General features: G+C 46.8%; 1 protein-coding gene across 1 annotated transcript in view; it reads left to right on the forward strand.

The window, feature by feature from the left end:
* The window catches only part of LOC138666512 (zinc finger protein 721-like), a 620,944-nt gene that overhangs the window by 511,592 nt on the left and 87,316 nt on the right, over positions 1 to 22,036 (forward strand). The window lies entirely within an intron of this gene.

The following is a 22,036-nucleotide window of genomic DNA, read 5'->3' on the forward strand; positions in this document are numbered from 1 at the left end:
CAGCAGCTGCAGTCTGCCCGCCCGACACACAGCAGGTGCACGATAATATGACGTCATCGCACACCCGCAGTGTCAGAGGCAGAACGGGGAATGATGGGAGAGGAAGCGACAGCGGATGCTCTCTCCTCCATTATTGCATTCAACTAGTTGAATGCGGCGGCGGGGGGGTAAGTCAGCGGCAGGGGGCGGGGAGTCGGCGCTGGCGAGCGGCCCACGACTGCCACCGGTTCTTCTGGCATTTGCCAGAAATGCCCGATGGCCAGTCCGGCCCTGGTTTGGGGTAAGCTGGACTGCAGAGTGAAGGCAAAAGGGCCAACAAGTGCTAAGCATCTCTGGGAACTCCTTCAAGATTGTTGGAAGACCATTCCCGGTGACTACCTCTTGAAGCTCATGAAGAGAATGCCAAGAGTGTGCAAAGCAGTGATCAAAGCAAAAGGTGGCTACTTTGACGAACCTAGAATATAAGACATAATTTCATTTGTTTCACACTTTTTTGTTAAGTATATAATTCCACATGTGTTAATTCATAGTTTTGATGCCTTCAGTGTGAATGTACAATTTTCATAGTCATGAAAATGCAAAAAAATCTTTAAATGAGAAGGTGTGCCCCAACTTTTGGTCTGTACTGTATATAGTGGGGGAAATAAGTATTTGATCCCTTGCTGATTTTGTAAGTTTGCCCACTGACAAAGACATGAACAGTCTATCATTTTAAGGGTAGGTTAATTTTAACATTGAGAGATAGAATATCAACAATAAAATCCATAAAATCACATTGTATAAATTATATAAATTTATTTGCATTTTGCAGTCAGAAATAAGTATTTGATCCCCTACCAACCATTAAGAGTTCTGGCTCCTACAGACCAGTTAGACTGTCACTATCCATGTTTTGGATTTGTGGCAGCTCTGGTTTCACTCTGTTTTATATATAGCTGTTTCCTTTCAGGGTTAACCCCTTCCCGACCCATGACGCCACGTAGGCGTCATGAAAGTCGGTGCCAATCCGACCCATGACGCCTATGTGGCGTCATGGAAAGATCGCGTCCCTGCAGGCCGGGTGAAAGGGTTAACTCCCATTTCACCCGATCTGCAGGGACAGGGGGAGTGGTAGTTTAGCCCAGGGGGGGTGGCTTCACCCCCTCGTGGCTACGATCGCTCTGATTGGCTGTTGAAAGTGAAACTGCCAATCAGAGCGATTTGTAATATTTCACCCATTATAACGGGTGAAATATTACAATCCAGCCATGGCCGATCCTGCAATATCATCGGCCATGGCTGGAAATACTAGTGTGCCCCCACCCCACCCCACCGATCGCCCCCCCAGCCCCCCAATCTGGCCGGTACACTGCTCCGGCTCCCTTCCCTCCAGTGCTCCGCTCCCCCCCCCGTGCTCTTGTCCGCTCACCCCCGTGCTCCAATCACCCCCCCGTGCTCAAATCACCCCCCCTGCACTCCGATCCACCCCCCCATGCTCTGTTCCACCCCCCCGTGCTCCGTTCCAGCCCCCCCGTGCTCCGTTCCAGCCCCCCCGTGCTCCGTTCCACGCCTGCCGCGCTCCGATTCCCCCCGCCGTGCTCCGATCCCCCCCCCGTGGTCCCCCCCCCACCCCATCATACTTACCGATCCTGCCGGGGTCCCGGCCGTCTTCTCCCTGGGCGCCGCCATCTTCCAAAATGGCGGGCGCATGCGCAGTGCGCCCGCCGAATCTGCCGGCCGGCAGATTCGTTCCAAAGTGCATTTTGATCACTGAGATAGATTATATCTCAGTGATCAAAATAAAAAAAATAATAAATGACCCCCCCCCTTTGTCACCCCCATAGGTAGGGACAATAAAAAAATAAAGAAATTTTTTTTTTTCCACTAATGTTAGAATAGGGTTAGGGTTAGGGGTAGGGTTAGGGGTAGGGTTAGGGCTAGGGTTAGGGTTAGGGTTAGGGTTTCGGTATGTGCACACGTATTCTGGTCCTCTGCGGATTTTTCCGCTGCGGATTTGATAAATCCGCAGTGCTAAACCGCTGCGGATTTATGGCGGATTTACCGCGGTTTTTCTGCACATTTCACTGCGGTTTTACAATTGCGATTTTCTATTGAAGCAGTTGTAAAACCGCTGCGGAATCCGCACAAAGAAGCGACATGCTGCGGAATGTAAACCGCTGCGTTTCCGTGCAGTTTTTCCGCAGCATGTGTGCAGCGATTTTTGTTTCCCGTAGGTTTACATTGAACTGTAAGCTCATGGGAAACTGCTGCTTTTCCGCAGCATGTGCACATACCTTTAGAATTAGGCTATGTGCACACGGTGGGGATTTGGCTGCGGATGGCCGCTGCGGATTCGCAGCAGTGTTCCATCAGGTGTACAGTACCATGTAAACATATGAAAAACCAAATCCGCTGTGCCCATGGTGCGGAAAATACCGCATGGAAACGCTGCGTTGTATTTTCCGCAGCATGTCAATTCTTTGTGCGGATTCCGCAGCGTTTTACACCTGTTCCTCAATAGGAATCCGCAGGTGAAATCCGCACAAAAAACACTGGAAATCCGCGGAAAATCCGCAGGTAAAACGCAGTGCCTTTTACCCGCGGATTTTTCAAAAATGGTGCGGAAATATCTCACACGAATCCGCAACGTGGGCACATAGCCTTAGGGTTAGGGTTGGAATTAGGGTTGTGATTAGGGTTGTGATTAGGGTTATGGCTACAGTTGGGATTAGGGTTAGGGGTGTGGGGGGGTTAGTGTTGGAGGTAGAATTGAGGGGTTACCACTGTTTAGGCACATCAGGGGTCTCCAAACGCAACATGGCGCCACCATTGATTCCAGCCAATCTCGTATTCAAAAAGTCAAATGGTGCTCCCTCACTTCCGAGCCCTGACGTGTGCCCAAACAGTGGTTTACCCCCACATATGGGGTACCAGCATACTCAGGATAAACTGCGCAACAATTACTGGGGTCCAATTTCTCCTGTTACCCTTGTGAATCTAAAAAAATGCTTGCTAAAACAAAATTTTTGAGGAAAGAAAAATGATTTTTTATTTTCACGGCTCTGCGTTGTAAACGTCTGTGAAGCACTTGGGGGTTCAAAGTGCTCACCACATATCTAGATAAGTTCCTTGAGGGGTCTAGTTTCTAAAATGGGGTCACTTGTGGGGGGTTTCTACTGTTTAGGCACACCAGGGGCTCTGCAAACGCAATGTGACGCCCGCAGACCATTCCATCAAAGTCTGCATTTCAAAAGTCACTACTTCCCTTCTGAGCCCCGACGTGTGCCCAAACAGTGGTTTACCCCCACACATGGGGTATCAGCGTACTCAGGAGAAACTGGACAACAACTTTTGGGGTCCAATTTCTCCTGTAACCCTTGGGAAAATAAAAAATTCTGGGCTAAATAATTATTTTTGAGGAAAGAAAACGTATTTATTATTTTCACGGCTCTGCATTATAAACTTCTATGAAGCACTTGGGGGTTCAAAGTGGTCACCACACATCTAGATAAGTTCCTTTCGGGCTCTAGTTTCCAAAATGGGGTCACTTGTGGGGGGTTTCCACTGTTTAGGCACATCAGGGGCTCTGCAAACGCAACGTGACGCCCGCAGAGCATTCCATCAAAGTCTGCATTTCAAAACGTCACTACTTCAATTCCGAGCCCCGGCATGTGCCCAAACAGTAGTTTACCCCCACATATGGGGTATCACCGTACTCAGGAGAAACTGGACAACAAATATTGGGGTCCAATTTCTCCTGTTACCCTTGGGAAAATTAAAAAATTCTGGGCTAAATAATTATTTTTGAGGAAAGAAAACGTATTTATTATTTTCACGGCTCTGCATTATAAACTTCTATGAAGCACTTGGGGGTTCAAAGTGCTCACCACACATCTAGATAAGTTCCTTTCGGGGTCTAGTTTCCAAAATGGGGTCACTTGTGGGGGGTTTCTACTGTTAAGCCACATCAGGGGCTCTGCAAACGCAACGTGACGCCCACAGAGCATTCCATCAAAGTCTGCATTTCAAAACGTCACTACTTCCCTTCTGAGCCCCGACGTGTGCCCAAACAGTGGTTTACCCCCACACATGGGGTATCAGCGTACTCAGGAGAAACTGGACAACAACGTTTGGGGTCCAATTTCTCCTGTAACCCTTGGGAAAATAAAAAATTCTGGGCTAAATAATTATTTTTGAGGAAAGAAAACGTATTTATTATTTTCACGGCTCTGCATTATAAACTTCTATGAAGCACTTGGGGGTTCAAAGTGCTCACCACACATCTAGATAAGTTCCTTTGGGGGTCTAGTTTCCAAAATGGGGTCACTTGTGGGGGGTTTCTACTGTTAAGCCACATCAGGGGCTCTGCAAACGCAACGTGACGCCCACAGAGCATTCCATCAAAGTCTGCATTTCAAAACGTCACTTCCGAGCCCCGGCATGTGCCCAAACACTGATTTACCCCCACATATGGGGTATCAGCGTACTCAGGAGAAACTGGACAACAACTTTTGGGGTCAAATTTCTCCTGTTACCCTTGGGAAAATAAAAAATTGCAGGCTAAAAGATCATTTTTGAGAAAATATTTTTTTTTTTTTATTTTCATGGCTCTGCGTTATAAACTTCTGTGAAGCACTTGGGGGTTCAAAGTCCTCACCACACATCTAGATTAGTTCCTTTGGGGGTCTAGTTTCCAAAATGGGGTCATTTCTGGGGGATCTCCAATGTTTAGGCACACAGGGGCTCTCCAAACGTGACATGGTGTCCGCTAATGATTGGAGCTAATTTTCCATTTAAAAAGCCAAATGGCATGCCATCCCTTCCGAGCCCTGCCGTGCGCCCAAACAGTGGTTTACCCCCACATATGGGGTATCAGCCTACTCAGGACAAACTGGACAACAATATTTGGGGTCCAATTTCTCCTATTATCCTTGGCAAAATAGGAAATTCCAGGCTAAAAAATCATTTTTGAGGAAAGAAAAATTATTTTTTATTTTCATGGCTCTGCGTTATAAACTTCTGTGAAGCACCTGGGGGTTTAAAGTGCTCAATATGCATTTAGATAAGTTCCTTGGGGGGTCTAGTTTCCAAAATGGGGTCACTTGTGGGGGTGCTCCAAGGTTGCGACATGGTGTCCGCTAACAATTGGAGCTAATTTTCCATTCAAAAAGTCAAATGGCGCGCCTTCCCTTCCGAGCCCTGCCAAGTGCCCAAACAGTGGTTTACCCCCACATATGAGGTATCGGCGTACTCGGGAGAAATTGCCCAACAAATTTTATGATCCATTTTATCCTACTGCCCATGTGAAAATGAAAAAATTGAGGCGAAAAGAATTTTTTTGTGAAAAAAAAGTACTTTTTCATTTTTACAGATCAATTTGTGAAGCACCTGAGGGTTTAAAGTGCTCACTAGGCATCTAAATAAGTTCCTTGGGGGGTCTAGTTTCCAAAATAAGGTCACTTGTGGGGGAGCGCCAATGTTTAGGCACACAGGAGCTATCCAAACGCGACATGGTGTCCGCTAACGATGGAAATAATTTTTCATTCAAAAAGTCAAATGGCGCTCCTTCCCTTCCGAGCCTTACCATGTGCCCAAACAGTGGTTTACCCCTACATGTGAGGTATTGGTGTACTCAGGAGAAATTGCCCAACACATTTTAGGATCCATTTTATCCTGTTGCCCATGTGAAAATGAAAAAATTGAGGCTAAAATAATTTTTTTGTGAAAAAAAAGTACTTTTTCATTTTTACAGATCAATTTGTGAAGCACCTGGGGGTTCAAAGTGCTCACTATGCATCTAGATAAGTTCCTTGGGGTGTCTTGTTTCCAAAATGGGGTCACATGTGGGGGAGCTCCAATTTTTAGGCACATGGGGGCTCTCCAAACGTGACATGGTGTCCGCTAAAGAGTGGAGCCAATTTTTGATTCAAAAAGTCAAATGGCGCTCCTTCCCTTCCAAGCCCTGCCGTGTGCCCAAACAGTGGTTTACCCCCACATATGAGGTATCAGCGTACTCAGGACAAATTGGACAACAACTTTCGTGGTTCAGTTTCTCCTTTTACCATTGGGAAAATAAAAAAATTGTTGCTAAAAGATAATTTTTGTGACTAAAAAGTTAAATGTTCATTTTTTCCTTCCATGTTGCTTCTGCTGCTGTGAAGCACCTGAAGGGTTAATAAGCTTCTTGAATGTGGTTTTGAGTACCTTGAGGGGTGCAGTTTTTAGAATGGTGTCACTTTTGGGTATTTTCAGCCATATAGACCCCTCAAACTGACTTCAAATGTGAGGTGGTCCCTAAAAAAAATGGTTTTGTAAATTTCGTTGTAAAAATGACAAATCACTGGTCAAATTTTAACCCTTATAACTTCCTAACAAAAAAAAATTTTGTTTCCAAAATTGTGCTGATGTAAAGTAAACATGTGGGAAATGTTATTTATTAACTATTTTGTGTCACATATCTCTCTGGTTTAACAGAATAAAAATTCAAAATGTGAAAATTGCGAAATTTTCAAAATTTTCGCCAAATTTCCATTTTTATCACAAATAAACGCAGAATTTATTGACCTAAATTTACCACTAACATGAAGCCCAATATGTCTCGAAAAAACAATCTCAGAACCGCTAGGATCCGTTGAAGCGTTCCTGAGATATTACCTCATAAAGGGACACTGGTCAGAATTGCAAAAAACGGCAAGGTCTTTAAGGTCAAAATAGGCTGGGTCATGAAGGGGTTAATATCAGTTTCCCCCTCCCCCCATGGCAATGAGCAGTAACTGCAGTGTGGCTAGGTCAGCTGATGTGGGTGGTGACCTCTCCCACCACCCTTTAAATGGTCACCTGATGCATCAGCTGACTGCCGGTGATAGAGCAATCTTCAGTGACCTAGCCTAAGTAAGAACCTCTCTGGGTGCAGTGGTGCTTCTGCAGGGTTCATTATCCTGGTGCCTTTATTCTGCTTTGCGGTTCTTTGCAGCCAGGAAAGCTAAGTGTTCATTTCCTCGTCCCTTTCGTGTTTGTCACTATCCCCGTGTGATAATATCTGCAGTAGATAAGGCTAGCACCCCCCGCCAGCAAGTGCACTAGCCAGGGCAGAGTTAGGTGACAGTTAGGAATGAGGTATCCTGATGGCGGTGGGGGGGGGAACGACCCACTTAGGGCGTTAAGGGAGTACAGGGACAGGCTCAGGCTTGTGATCAGGGGTGTCCTTTCCTTCATTTTCCTATTGGTAGGGCCTTCCCCATTTTCCATCCCATTGTTGGTGTGTTGTGCCATCCGCTTACCAACCCCCCCCCCCCCCCCTCGTTAGGGTCACTTTGTATATATGTGCCATTATCACCGCCTGATACTTTTTTTTCCAGTGAATCATGACTCAATTGCAGGCCTTTGCCTAACTAATCCAGACCCTCACTGATGAGCTTAAAGAGTTGCGGTATCAGGTGGTGCAGCAGCTTCAGCACTTGTCAGGTTTTGGGTCTCGGCTCATGTGCAGGCTCAACCGGAACCCAAGATATTTTTGTTTTTTTCAGGAGACCTGTAAATTATATTTCAGGCTCCACCCTCGTTCTTCAGGGAGTGAGGAACAGCGTGTGGGGATAGTAGTCTTCCTTCTCAAATGTGATTCCCAATCCTGCACCTGCTCCCTGCCAACCGATTCACCATCTTTGCGGTCGGCGCTTATGTATGGGGATCCTGATGGTGTCTCCCTGGCTGAGTCTCAACTCCGCAAAATCAATCAGGGGGGCTGGCCGGCTGAGGAGTACTGCTCAGAGTTCAGAAGGTGGGACACTGACACGCAGTGGAATGACCCTGCCCATAGGAGCCATTTTTGTCAGGGTCTGTCACCTAGACTGCAAGATACTCTGGTGTAGTACACTACTCCCGGGTCGTTAGAAGCCACCATGGCCCTTGCTATTCGGGTGGATAGACGCCCCAGGGAGAGACATACACCAAATCTGCCCTCTGTTGTCCACTCTGGGGAGGAGGACACGTTGGTGCAGACGGACAAACCTATGAAGGTGGGAGGAGTCTTGTCTCAAACAGGGTTTGCCTGCGGTTTGCCGTGGTATGGGGGCATGTTTCTATTGTGGGCAGACTGGTCATTTAATCAATGTCTGCCCGGCTTGCACCACAGTACGTTCGCCATCTCACACCTCGTGTGGAGGCAGGCGACCAGGGTGTGTATATTTCCTCCATCTTTTCTTCTCAGTGCACCATCCCTGCTGTAGTGGTGGTTGGTGGGGTAACTGAGACTATACCGGTGCTTGTGGATAGTGGAGCTGGAATCAATTTGGTGGATTCTCGCTTTGTCCAGACCCGTGGTCTGAGGGTTAGGACGCTGGCGAGACCCCTAAGCATTCAGGCAATTGACTGTGTCCCACTCAGCCAGGGGAGGGTGACCCAAGTTGTGGATAATATAAACCTGCGTATAGGGACTCATCATGAAGAGTCCCTTTCGTGCTACGTCTTGGAGGGTATGCTGCTAACTCCCATTGTCTTAGGGTATGTGCACACATTGAGGATTTCATTGTGGATTTTTTTTACACGGATTCTGCAGAATCCACAGGTAAAACGCCCTGCGTTTTACCTACGGATTCACCGTGGATTTTGTGCAGTTTTTGTGCGGATTTCACCTGCGTTTTTATACCTGTGGATTCCTATTAAGGAATAGGTGTAAAACGTTGCAGAAACCGCACAAAGAATTGACATGCTGCGGAAAATAAACCGCAGCGTTTCTGCGCGGAATTTTCCACAGCATGTGCACAGCGGATTTGGTTTTCCATAGGTTTACATGCTACTGTAAAACGCATGGAAAACTGCTGTAGATCTGCAGCGTCAAATCCGCTGTGGATCCGCAGCCAAATCCACAACGTGTGCACATACCCTTAGACCTCCCTTGGTTGAAGAAACACAAACCGGTCATAGATTGGCGGTCCAGGGAAGTAGTCAGCTGGGACCAGTCATGTAAGGACTGTTGCCCGGGAGCTACGATCTCTGCCGCCTTCTCCAACCTACCCCTTTGTCTCCGTTGGTGGTAGCTAAGGAACTGCCAGGGGGTAGGGCAAGACACAACCCTCATCACAAGTAAACCCTGAGTCTCAGAGTCCTCTTAGGAGCAGGGCTGTGGAGTCGAAGTCGTGGAGACGCCCCCGGATGAAGATACGATCGAAACGCGCGTAGGGGTTTCCTTGAGCGTGCTGTAGTGAGGTGAATATGCTTTTCTGGGCTCTACACTTACCATCTTGTTAAGTTTAGTACGTGCGCATTATATGGGTATATTCTATTGAGGCAGGTGCCACAGAAGTTGCGGTATGTACCGGCTCTTGCATATTTATGCATGGTACTATGATAGTTCTTTTGCAGCTAAACCCTAGCACGCAAACTACTATTCAGCACATTTGCACTTTAGAGAGTTCACATTCAAGCAGTCACCTTACAATACGATACCTAAAACCTATATAGCATTTTTATGCAATAATCTGACCTATGACATTGTCTTACATCAAGGTCAGCATGTTGGTTGGGTTCAATTACTAAGCACACATCAAGGCTGTTTTGGAATAGAGGTACTTGCATAAGTTTTTGTATTTTATGTTTTTATAAAAAAGTAGTTTCTATATATTAATAAAGTTTATATATTCTGAACTAAACATTCTGTGCCCTGAATGAGATTCTTGTGGGCCTGTGGGTAAGATCTATTAAGGAATAGGTGTAAAACGTTGCAGAAACCGCACAAAGAATTGACATGCTGCGGAAAATAAACCGCAGCGTTTCTGCGTGGAATTTTCCACAGCATGTGCACAGCGGATTTGGTTTTCCATAGGTTTACATGCTACTGTAAAACGCATGGAAAACTGCTGTAGATCTGCAGCGTCAAATCCGCTGTGGATCCGCAGCCAAATCCACAACGTGTGCACATACCCTTAGACCTCCCTTGGTTGAAGAAACACAAACCGGTCATAGATTGGCGGTCCAGGGAAGTAGTCAGCTGGGACCAGTCATGTAAGGACTGTTGCCCGGGAGCTACGATCTCTGCCGCCTTCTCCAACCTACCCCTTTGTCTCCGTTGGTGGTAGCTAAGGAACTGCCAGGGGGTAGGGCAAGACACAACCCTCATCACAAGTAAACCCTGAGTCTCAGAGTCCTCTTAGGAGCAGGGCTGTGGAGTCGAAGTCGTGGAGTCGGAGTTAGTTTTGGTTGGAGTTGGAGTCGGTAGAAATGTAACATAGTAACATAGTAACATAGTTAGTGAGGCCGAAAAAAGACATTTGTCCATCCAGTTCAGCCTATATTCCATCATAATAAATCCCCAGATCTACGTCCTTCTACAGAACCTAATAATTGTATGATACAATATTGTTCTGCTCCAGGAAGGCATCCAGGCCTCTCTTGAACCCCTCGACTGAGTTCGCCATCACCACCTCCTCAGGCAAGCAATTCCAGATTCTCACTGCCCTAACAGTAAAGAATCCTCTTCTATGTTGGTGGAAAAACCTTCTCTCCTCCAGACGCAAAGAATGCCCTCTTGTGCCCGTCACCTTCCTTGGTATAAACAGATCCTCAGCGAGATATATGTATTGTCCCCTTATATACTTATACATGGTTATTAGATGTACCGACTCCGACTTTAAAATAAATGTATTAATATTTCATAATTGAACTTTCATATGAATTTTATAAATGTTACTCAAATATATATGTTCTATCAAACTATGAACAACAGTGATAAGCAGTTCTGCTGGAGATAGAGACATTTCTTACTTCTTGTGTGTCACTGTTCTCCACCGCCCTTATCTAATCTTATACTTGGTTAACCTCATGCTGCCCCAACCCCCCTACTTACAATGTATGAAACTGAAAGTGAAAATGTGTTGCAAATTCTTAGTAGTAAAGCTCCTCCTCTAGTTTAGATGTTTGGTGTGCGTCTTCCAAGCATCTCACAGCTGCTACTCAGAAGAGGAATACTGTAAGAAGTATTATCCTTTCAACAAACTTTGCATCAGTTAACTGTGAGTACATGAGGAATAACAGTATTACTGACCACTATATCAGTTGTACGACCTGGCAATAATTTTGTACAATTGTTTTTAGGAAAAACAATTGTCATTTGGATTGTGAATGCAGAATTAAAAACCTGAGAATGTCAAAGAAGCGTCACATTAAATCAGCTGTATTTGAATATTTCACCATCACTCAAGATAGAAAACATTATGTCTGTCAGTGTATGACAAATGATCCAGACAAAAAACAAATGCTGTGAAGCCAAGATCAGTGCATATTCAGGCAAAGATAAAAATGCTCCTACCAGAGCTTCTAATCTAAAGAGACATTTACAGCGCTTTCATCCAGAAGTACTGAAAGCAGTGGATGAGAAAGACTGCATCCAAACCAACGAACCAGTGCCCAGCTCTTCCAGCCAAACAAAGGAGCAGAGAACTTTGCAGCCATCAGTTGCAAGATATTTTGTCAGTGACAAAGTTACTGTGACAATGACAGTAGATACATTTAAAAAACAGATCATAGAGCTTGTTGTAAAGGATAGTGTACCTATTTCATTATTTTCACGACCAGCTTTTACGTGTCTGAATGGGGAAGTGGCCCGCAAGTGCAGCGCCCCAGAGATCTGGTCGTTGCAGTAACGTCTCTCTGCCACTAAGGGGAGTTATGGGACGTCTGATGGCACTAAAGGAGTTCTACTGACCAGGTATCACCAAGCACACACTACACTTCACACTCCGGCCACTAGGGGGAGCAAAAGGCTTATTTATTCGGCCACTTCTCACATTGGTAAAACTAGGGGTCGGACAGGAAGTTAGGCAGAACGAAGCCTGGGAGAGCTCCAGGGAGAACCTGTCAGAACTGGGAAATCTGGCAGATACCTAGCGAAAGGACAGATTGTTACGGAACCGCGCCTGCACTACCTTGCAGCGGTATTCTAAGAAAGAGACAAGAAAGGAAGGATATTGTGGAACAGTGAGAAACGAGATCAGCACAAAGGAGATCCAGTAGGATTCGTGCCCCGAGAATGGCAACATCCTACTGAGGCGCATAGCCGGTGGCCGGAGCACTGAAGAAGTAACAGTCTCCACGCATTACTTCAAACAGCGGCAGGACAGTTAATTACAGGTTGGCTGTCTACCATACAACACCTAAGAAGGACATAGGAGGCAATCGTGGGAGAGGGGCGACTGTTGTGAATTCCGCTCTCTGGATGTGCCTTCGGACCGGCCGGTCTCAGACAGCCCTGTTGAAAGTGCCCTGGATTGAGGATCCTGAAACCTTCAGTAAAAGGTAAACAAACTGAACCCTGTGTCCTCGTTATTCCTCGCACTACGCACCATCATCCTTTATTGGACGCCCCTTAGCAGGGTCACGGACCGGGTCCAGCCACCGTGACAGCCCCAGAACTGAGACAGAAAGGACCGGTACCAAGTAACCTGTGGCCCTGTGTCTGGGGGCGCTCCACAAGCTTGGTGTTTCTCTGGAGAGAGAGAGAGTATTAGAAAATTAGTAATCGAAGAAGCTTTTAAACAAAAGGAAGAACTTAAAAAAACTCTCAAGGGACGCTTTCTGTTTCTTAAAATGGATGCCTGCACACATCACAGAGTGAACTATTTTGCCATCAATGTCCGATTGGTTTGTGACAAAAACTAAATAGTTACCAAGACATTGGCAGTAAAAGACACCAAAGCTCATCAAGAAAGTGAGTTTCTCCAGGTCTTGGTGGAAAAGGTTCTGCAAGACTATGAACTTAAAAAAGAGCAAGTTCTTTCTGTCGTAACTGATAATGCTTCAAATATGATAAGTACTATTAAGCTAATGAATGAGAGTAATGATGGTGACCAGCAGCTAGAAGAACATTCTGGGTCCACAGACACAGAAATGTTTGAAATAGAGGAACTCAGTATTGTAACTGAGGAGCAAACTGAAGTTGCTTCAGATGAACAGCAACATGATAGTTTAGATGATCTTGTTGAAACTGTGTCAATACGTTCTTTCATTCATCACATGCGCTGTGTTGTGCATACGCTAGAGCTGGCTATAAGAGACGGTCTGCAAGAAGGACATGCTTCTGCACTGATTGGCAAGGTGAGAAAATTGGCTACTGTTGCCAGAACCCCTAAAGTTGACTCAATTTTGAAGAGACGTGCTGGAAAAGGGGCAATTATTGATCAAGCCACACGATGGGGCAGGACTTACTAAATGATTCAGCGCTTGGTTGAACTGAAAACCTTTCTTGTAGACATGGCTAACCCTCAACTGATGCAATGAAAGTCAGTGGAATCAGGTGACTGAGATGGAAAAATTGCTAGAGCACCCATTTACAGTGACTAAAAAATTACAAGCAGAGGACTTAACTCCATGTATTTTCTTAAAGGAGTGGAAAAACCTGATGTTTCGCCTGTCCCAAAGAGGAAGGTTAATTGCAAGTGGCATTGCTACATCAATGAATCTGAGAGAGGAGCTACTATTACAAAATAACATTCTTTTGGCAGCTGTTTATGTAGACCCAATGCATTGGATTCTTCTAGATGATCAACAGCTAACTAAAGGAAAAGAAGCTCTGTTTGAAATAGCAGTAAGGATGAAAGGGTTGCAGAACAGTCAGGAGGAACAAGAAGAATTTAGTCGTCCTGCCACATCTTCACCCTCATCAACTGATAAAGAATTTAATTTTGAAAAATATTTGGATCACAAGGACCGTGCAAAGTGTTCCTGCATAGAAGAGTCATCCCCAACAAAGAACACAGCCAGTACATTTCAGCAGAATTTTTCATGTGCACTAAAAGAAATTGAGAAATTTGACCGTTCATCAAAAATAAAAAAATAACAGTGCAACAAGCGATTCCTCTGTATCCTGACATTGTCAGAGATGTTGCCCGAGTGGTTACTGCTTAGCCACCAACCCAAGTTAGTGTAGAGAGGTTGTTCTCTGCTCTCAAAATAATTAGATCAGATTTGAGGGCATCCATGAAGGAGGATCTGACAGAGGCAATACTTTTTCTGAGGACAAATTTATAGATGTCTTCTTAACTGCATAACAGTGTTTATGTGTACCCTCTCCTAGTGTTTCATCACCCATCCCCTGCAGACTGTGAGCCCTCGCGGGCAGGGTCCTCCCTCCTTATGTACCCACGTGCCTGTTATCTGCTCATGTTTAATGTATTTGTCTATATTTACCTCGTATTCACATGTAAAGCGCCATGGAATAAATGGCGCTATAAAAATGTATAATAATAATAATAATATTGCATATTTACTTACAAGAGTTTAGAAAAGTTTATAAAAGTTATTTGCTATATTCTAATTGTATTCTAATGAATATAGTTTTTGCTCTAAGTGGTCTGATTACTTATATGATGGTGAGAAACTGAATAAGCACGATGTTAATATTTGACAACAGTAAATTTATTGTTACGAATTGGCCATTTATGAAGCAGTCGGTGCCGGAGCCGGAGTCGGAACCTGATCAAATCCAGGAGTCGGAGTCGGAACTGTGGCTTACCGACTCCACAGCCCTGCTTAGGAGGAGTGGTCAGGGGAGGGTAGTGGTTTCCTCTGTGTGTAGTGGGGGTATGAGGTTGGTGACACAGGGGGACGCCTCTGTTGTCGGTTCCTCAAAGAGTTCACCATCTTGTGGCAAACGCATGCATGGAAATAAACATTCAGGTTCGGACCTGTGTGTGAATGAGTATGTATGGGTGTCCACCAAAAACATCAGGTGGAAGTATGCTTCTGGTACCTGGAGTTTTAGGATGATCGGACTGTATTGGGTGTTAGCCATTCTCAGCCTGGGAACTTTCCAGCGGGAGTTTCCCCATTAATGCAGGTACACAACGTATTCCCCAGGTCGTCACTCTGGATATTTGTGGCACCTCTGGACAGGGCTGCCACTAGAAATTTTGGGGCCCCATACTGTCAAAATTTTCGGGGGCCCCTTGAGACTCCGCCCAGGCTCCACCCCAGCCCCGCCTCCAGGCTCCACCCCTCGAACTGTCCACAGTCCCACCGCTCTCTCTTGGAAAATCTCCACTTCTCACCTATCACACATTGACAGTTCCCATCACCAGATCACACATATAGCCAGCAGCTTTTGTTTTGGCCAAAATATTTTTTAAGCCGCCACCATAACACGGTAGACACTTTTGGCCGGGCCCTACTCTGCTGTAACCTATTAAATATTTGTTAAAATATGCAATACAATTTAGGTATATTTTTATTTATTTTTCAATTTTTAAAATGACCTATAATACTACATACAAGGAACAAATACCACAACACTATGACCAGATGACATATTACCACCACAGTGATCGAATAATATAAAATACAAGGAACAAATACCGTTACATCATGACCAGACCACATATTACCACCAATGACTGAATACTACAATACTGATCAGTAATAAAAAAAACCCACAATACTATCACCATCAGCGCCAATATACACAGGAGATCTGTAATTAGTATGCAGTGTCTGTGTAGAGGTAATACAGTGATCACCGGTGACATTATACACATGAGCTCTGTATATAATGTATAGGTAATACAGTGATCACTGGTGACATTGTACACAGGACCTCTGTATATAGTATACAGTGTATAGTGTCAGTGTATAGGTAACACTGACTCACCAGTGACGTCTCTAGGTGAAGTCCTTCATCTTTCATCCAGCACAGACCGCCATCACTTCATCCAGCCAGGACTCGTCTCTGCAGGAAATAACACAGTTATCTCGAGTTCCGCTTGTAGAACACATTACTTAATTTTCCCAGCCTCTACATTACACCACATGAAGAAGGCGACATAGTATCACTCTACACAGTAACAGGACCGCCCCCCATTTAAAACAGTATACTCAAAAAATAAAATAAATGCATCACTACAATAATAATATCCCTTAATTAGCCCCTATGGTAATATTTGCCATCCTAGCCCCCGTGTGTCTCATTCCAGGCTCCAGCCATATGTTCTCCCATCCTGCCCCATATGATCTCCCCATCCTGCCCCATCTGTCTCCATCGCATCCATCCTGCCCCATCTGTGTCCAGCACTCTGCCCCATCTGTTTCCAATCCTGCCCCATCTGTGTCCAGCACTCTGCCCCATCTGTTTCCAATCCTGCCCCATCTGTGTCCAGCACTCTGCCCCATCTGTTTCCAATCCTGCCCCATCTGTTTCCAATCCTGCCCCATCTGTTTCCAATCCTGCCCCATCTGTTTCCAATCCTGCCCCATCTGTTTCCAATCCTGCCCCATCTGTGTCCAGCACTCTGCCCCATCTGTTTCCAATCATGCCCCATCTGTGTCCAGCACTCTGCCCCATCTCTGTCCAGCACTCTGCCCCATCTCTGTCCAGCACTCTGCCCCATCTCTGTCCAGCACTCTGCCCCATCTCTGTCCAGCACTCTGCCCCATCTCTGTCCAGCACTTTGCCCCTGTGTTCAGCGTTCTTCCCTGGGCCCCCCGGATCGCCGCTCTCAAGAAAAAAAAAAAAAAAGAAAGAAGTTCTTCTTACCTGGCCGTGCTCCTGCGGCGGGCGAAGTCTCCACGCAGCTGCAGCGTGCACTCGCCGGCGACTGACAATGACGTCAGACGCCTGTGACATGCACGCACGCTGCAGCTGACATCAGCTGCCAGCCTCAGATTGGCTGGCGGCTGTTAACTATTGACGTGCGGGCCCGCGCCTGCACGTCAATAGCTTTAAACAGCTGCAGCGTCGGGCCCGGTTAGCCTGCGGCTGCCGGTAGGGGCTCGGTGAGCAGATGAGACGGGGCCCGATGTGGGCCCCCTCTGCCAACCGGGCCCCATACGCCAGTCACGGCCGTCATGCCCTGATGGCGGCCCTGCCTCTGGAGCCTAGGTTATTACCATCTCCACTGTGACTATAAGGTACAATCTGATGAGCTGCACATAGAACCCCCCCTCACTAAAACACCAAGAGATCTACTTATCCACAGACTTTGCCCTTGTAAAGGGGCCCCTAAAAGTGGGGATGCGACCAGAAAAAGCAAGAGAAATAGGTCTCTCCCGCAACCATGCACAGGGCCCCAGGAGAAGCACAGTCGGCTGGTCATTTCTCCTGGTACTAGCTGAAAAGGGTGTCCTCTGAGTATTTTTTAGTGCTCGGAGACTTAGTTTTTCTTGCCACAGCTGAATGTTTTACATCCGTTAGCCAGCATAAGTACATGTGGGGGTTGCCTGGTTGCTAGGGAATCCCCACATGTACTTATGCTGGCTAACAGATGTAAATCATTCAGCTGCAGCAAGAAAAACTAAATCTCCGAGCACTAAAAAATACTCGGAGGACACCCGAGCGTGCTCTAGAAATCTTGAGTTACGAGTACATTCGCTCATCACTATTTAATAATATCACTCACAAGGAATACAGAATAAAAACTTATGTTCATTACAATACAACACAAGGTCATCTACATGGCGACGTATGTGGCATGTGATAAATATTACATAGGTTGTACTACTAGATTCTAAAAAAAAGGTTAAGTGAACACATTACCCCCGCAAATTCAGGGTCTGCTGTGAGTCGCAAGAAGGTCTCAGGATTATCCAAACTTTTTTTGGACATACATGGTGGAGTTTAAAGGTCAAAGGAATTAAAAGGGTAAACAGATCAACCAGAGGAGGTGATTGGGAGCGTCCACTTCCTTGCCGGGAAGCCTTTTGGATATTGGCCATGAATGCATGCTTCCCAGAAGGATTTAATTATAAGAATGACCTTTTGTATTTTTATTAGATCACTTTTTTGAGAATGTTCTGATGATAAAAACAGTTGTTTTTTTTGTTTTTTTATGTCTCTTGAATTATGTTGTAAGTTTTTTTGTATAACTCATTTATGTGGTGGGGTTGTTTTTTTCATTGACTATAATTTCAGCTTTGCCAGTTCATATTGATGAATTTATAAAGATATCTTTATCTAAGGCTACTTTCACACTAGTCCGTCGGTACGGGCCGTCGCAAACCGTAGGCCCGACGGACAGTGTGATTGATTAGTACAACGTGGGCAGCGGATGCAGTTTTACAACACATTGTGAGTTCTGGGGAGGAGGGGGCGAAGTTTTGACCGCGCATGCGTTACATTGAACTTTTTTTGTGCGATGCGACCGCCAAAAACACGACGCATCCGTCGCAAGACAGATGCGACGTGTGGCAAAATGTCGCAATGCGTCGCTAATGCAAGTCTACGGAGAAAAAACGCATCCTGCTGGCACCTTTGCATGATGCATTTTTTATCCAAAACGACGCATTGGGTTGTCCGTCACACGACGCTAGTGTGAAAGTAGCCTAACATGCACATGAGATTGGAAACCACACACACACTGTTCTTGTGGTATCAGGATATCATCATGCGTTTTTTGTTGTTTTTTTTAGGACTGCACTCCATGAACAATTTAATGGTTGATAAATAGTTAATAGGTGACAGTCTTTCTAATTAATCACATGTGCTGCAGCAGTGGATAAGAACACAAAAGGAATTGCTCATTTTATGTTTGTATGCCTTTGAGAAAAGACCGTTTTTAATGGGTCCGAAACGTGTCAGGCATTGGGGGTCCCCCCGTATGTACTGTTTTTACTGATGATGTCTGAATAAAGAAAATTATTTTATTTAAAAAGGACTCCTGTGCCGGAAAAATCCTTTGTTTCTACATCCCCCTATATACAGCAGGTGCCCTCAGTCTCCTATATACAGCAGGAGCCCTCAAAGAGTCTCCTATATACAGCATGATTTCCCACATAGCCCATATATACAGTGTGAGCCCTCAAAGAGCCCCTATATACAGCAAGAGCCCTCATAGAGCCCACCTACAGTATATACAGCATGAGCCCCCTATATACAGCAAGAGTGCTCAGAGCCCCCCTATATACAGCAGGAGCGCTCACAAAGCCCACCTATATGCAGTAAGAGCCCTCAGAGGCCCCTATATACAACAGAAGCGCTCACAGAGCCCACCTATATACAGCAAGAGCCCTCACAGAGCCCACGTACAGTATATACAGCATGAGCCCCCTACATACAGCATGAGTACTCACAGAGCCCCCTATATACAGCAGGAGCCCTCACAGAGCCCCCTACATACAGCATGAGCACACAGAGCCCCCTATATACAGCGGGGGGCGATTTATTGCTACAGATTAAGCTTACATACAGATTGAGTGACGCTGACCCGAATGACATTGACCCCGGTGACTCAATCGGTATGTAAGTGTAAGGGTATGTGCACACGCTGCGGATTTTGCTGCGGATCCACAGCATTTCCGCAGCTGTGGATCCGCAGCAGTTTCCAATGCATTTACAGTACCATGTAAAGCAATGGGAAATGAAATCCGCAGTGCACATGCTGCGGAAAAAAACGCGTGGAAACGCAGCAGTTTATTTTCCGCAGCATGTCAATTCTTTCTGCGGATTCCGCTGCGGGTTTGCCCCTGCTCCAATAGAAATCTGCAGGTGAAAACCCGCAGAGGAAACCGCAAAAGAAACCGCGGTAAATCCGCAGTAAAAACCGCAGCGGTTTTTCATTGCGGATTTTGGAAATCCGCAGCGGAAAATTCCGCAATGGAATCCGTAGCATGTGCACTTAGCCTAAAATGGTGCAATAAATCTCACAGTACAGATAGAGCCTTTGCAGAAAGCAGGAATCGGATGAAGCCCCATCACCTACCTCCTGCCCTGGCCCCTGCTGACCTATCTCTCCTCACCGGCAGAGTGACACAGGCGCGCAGGTGACGTAAGATCAGCAGACACAGCCGGCACAGTGTCTGCAATACTGGGACGCCGGCCAGCACTTGTACGCTTCTAAGGCTGGGTTCACATAGCGTTAAAGGGAACCTGTCACCCCGAAAATCGCGGATGAGGTAAGCCCACCGGCATCAGGAGCTTATCTGCAGCATTCTGTAATGCTGTAGAAAAGCCCCCAATGTTACCTGAAAAAGGAGAAAAAGACGTTATATTATACTCACCCAGGGGCGGTCCCGATGCTGGTCAGGTCAGATGGGCGTCTCTGGTCCGCTGCGGCGCTCCCATCTTCATTACAAGACGTCCTCTTCTGATCTTCAGCCACGGCTCCGTCGCAGGCGTACTTTGCTCTGCCCTCTTGAGGGCAGAGAATAGTACTGCAGTGCGCAGGCGCCGGAAAGGTCAGAGGCCCGGCGCCTGCGCACTGCAGTACTTTGTCTGCCCTCAACAGGGCAGAGCAAAGTACGCCTGCGCCGGAGCCGCGGCTGAAGATCAGAAGAGGACGTCTTGTAATGAAGATGGGAGGCGCCGGAGCGGACCGGAGACGCCCATCCGACCTGACCAGCAGCGGGACCGCCCCTGGGTGAGTATAATCTAACGTCTTTTTCTCCTTTTTCAGGTAACATCGGGGGCTTATCTACAGCATTACAGAATGCAGCAGATAAGCCCCTGATGCCGGTGGGCTTACCTCACCCGCGATTTTCGGGGTGACAGGTTCCCTTTAATGGCGTCCGTTAGACAGACTATGTTACACCGCGGCATAATGCAGTCCAGTAACGCCGCCATTGAATTCAATGTTGGACGCATCGCTAGCGCACGCCCCCACAATGAGCGTGCGCTAGCCATGTGCCGTCATTGAGTGATGGACCCTGAGACGCGGGCTGCAGCATTTCCGGGTCCGTCACCGCTAGCGCAGATAGAGCTAGCAGATGCTCTGCGCTAGCAATGTGACAAGTCGGCACTTGCGTTACAGCAGCCCGTTCACGTATGTGTTGAGCGGACTGCACTAACGCAATGTGAACCCGGCCTAATACAGTGCTGTCATCAGTCTACTGAAGCAGCAGAAAGCCGGGCCCCTGCCTGCAAGGGCGCCCGTGCAGCTGCATCGGTTGAACCGGCGGTAGGTCCGCCCCTGCAGCGCGGGGTAATTGTGCCAGTAGTGAGGGGAAATAATGGCGGAAATGTCACTGACTGAGGCCTGTCCCACACGTCCAGATAATTCCGGTACCGGAAAAATCGGTACTGGAATTATCTGTGTCCGTGTGGTTACGTAGCACATCAGTGTGGCACACGTGCGGCAGCCGTGTGCCGCCCGTCTGCCGACTGAGGACCACCCGGACTGTGCAGGAGACAGTGCTACAGTTAAGCGCTGTCCCCTGCGTGCGGTGCTGAAGCCGGTATTCATCCCTTCTTCCCAGCAGCGTTCGCTGGAAAGAAGGAATGAAAAATCTTTTTATTTTTCTTTTCCCTTAAAAATAAAGTTTGTGCGTCCCCTCCCGCCTCCCATCCCCTGTGCACCCCCCCTCCCCCCCGATTGCCAGGAAATACTCACCGACACCCAGCTCCAGCGATGTCTCCTCTCAGCGCCGGCAGCAGGCCCTGTGTGAGCGGTCACGTGGTCCTGCTCATTACAGTGAGGAATATGCGCATATTCCTCACTGTAATGAGCAGGACCATGTGACCGCTCACACAGCACGGGCTGCAGCCGCTGAGAGGAGACATCGCTGGAGCTGGGTGTCGGTGAGTATTTCCTGGCAAGCGGGGCGGTGGCGGGGGTTAGGGGGGCCACACAGCGGATGGGAGACTGGAGGGGACGCACAAACTTTATTTTTAAGGGAAAAGAAAAAAGAAGAAGAAAAAAAAGATTATTCATTCCTTCTCTCCAGCGAACGCTGCTGGGAAGAAGGGATGAATTCCGGCTTCAGCACCACCACACGTGGGGGGGACAGCGCTTACAGTAGCGCTGTCTTCTGCACGGCACACGGACTGCACACGGACAGCATCCGTGTGCGGCACGTGTTTTACACGGACCCATTGAATTTAATGTGTCCGTGTGATCCGTGCGTTCCCACAAACACTGACATGTCTCCGTGTTTTTCAAATGGACACACGGTTCGTGAAAACACGCTGACATGTGCAGAGACACATTGATTTTTATGTGTCTACGCGAGTCAGTGTCTCCGGTACGTGAGGAAACTGTCACCTGACGTACCGGAGCCACTGACGTGTGAAACCGGCCTGAGCAGAAGCTTCCATGTAGAGTCTGCACTCTGGATATCATTCACTGAGGCCCCTGATCATGTGACC

This window comes from Ranitomeya imitator, chromosome 2, assembly GCF_032444005.1.
Source record: "Ranitomeya imitator isolate aRanImi1 chromosome 2, aRanImi1.pri, whole genome shotgun sequence".
NCBI classification, from domain to species: Eukaryota; Metazoa; Chordata; class Amphibia; order Anura; family Dendrobatidae; genus Ranitomeya; species Ranitomeya imitator.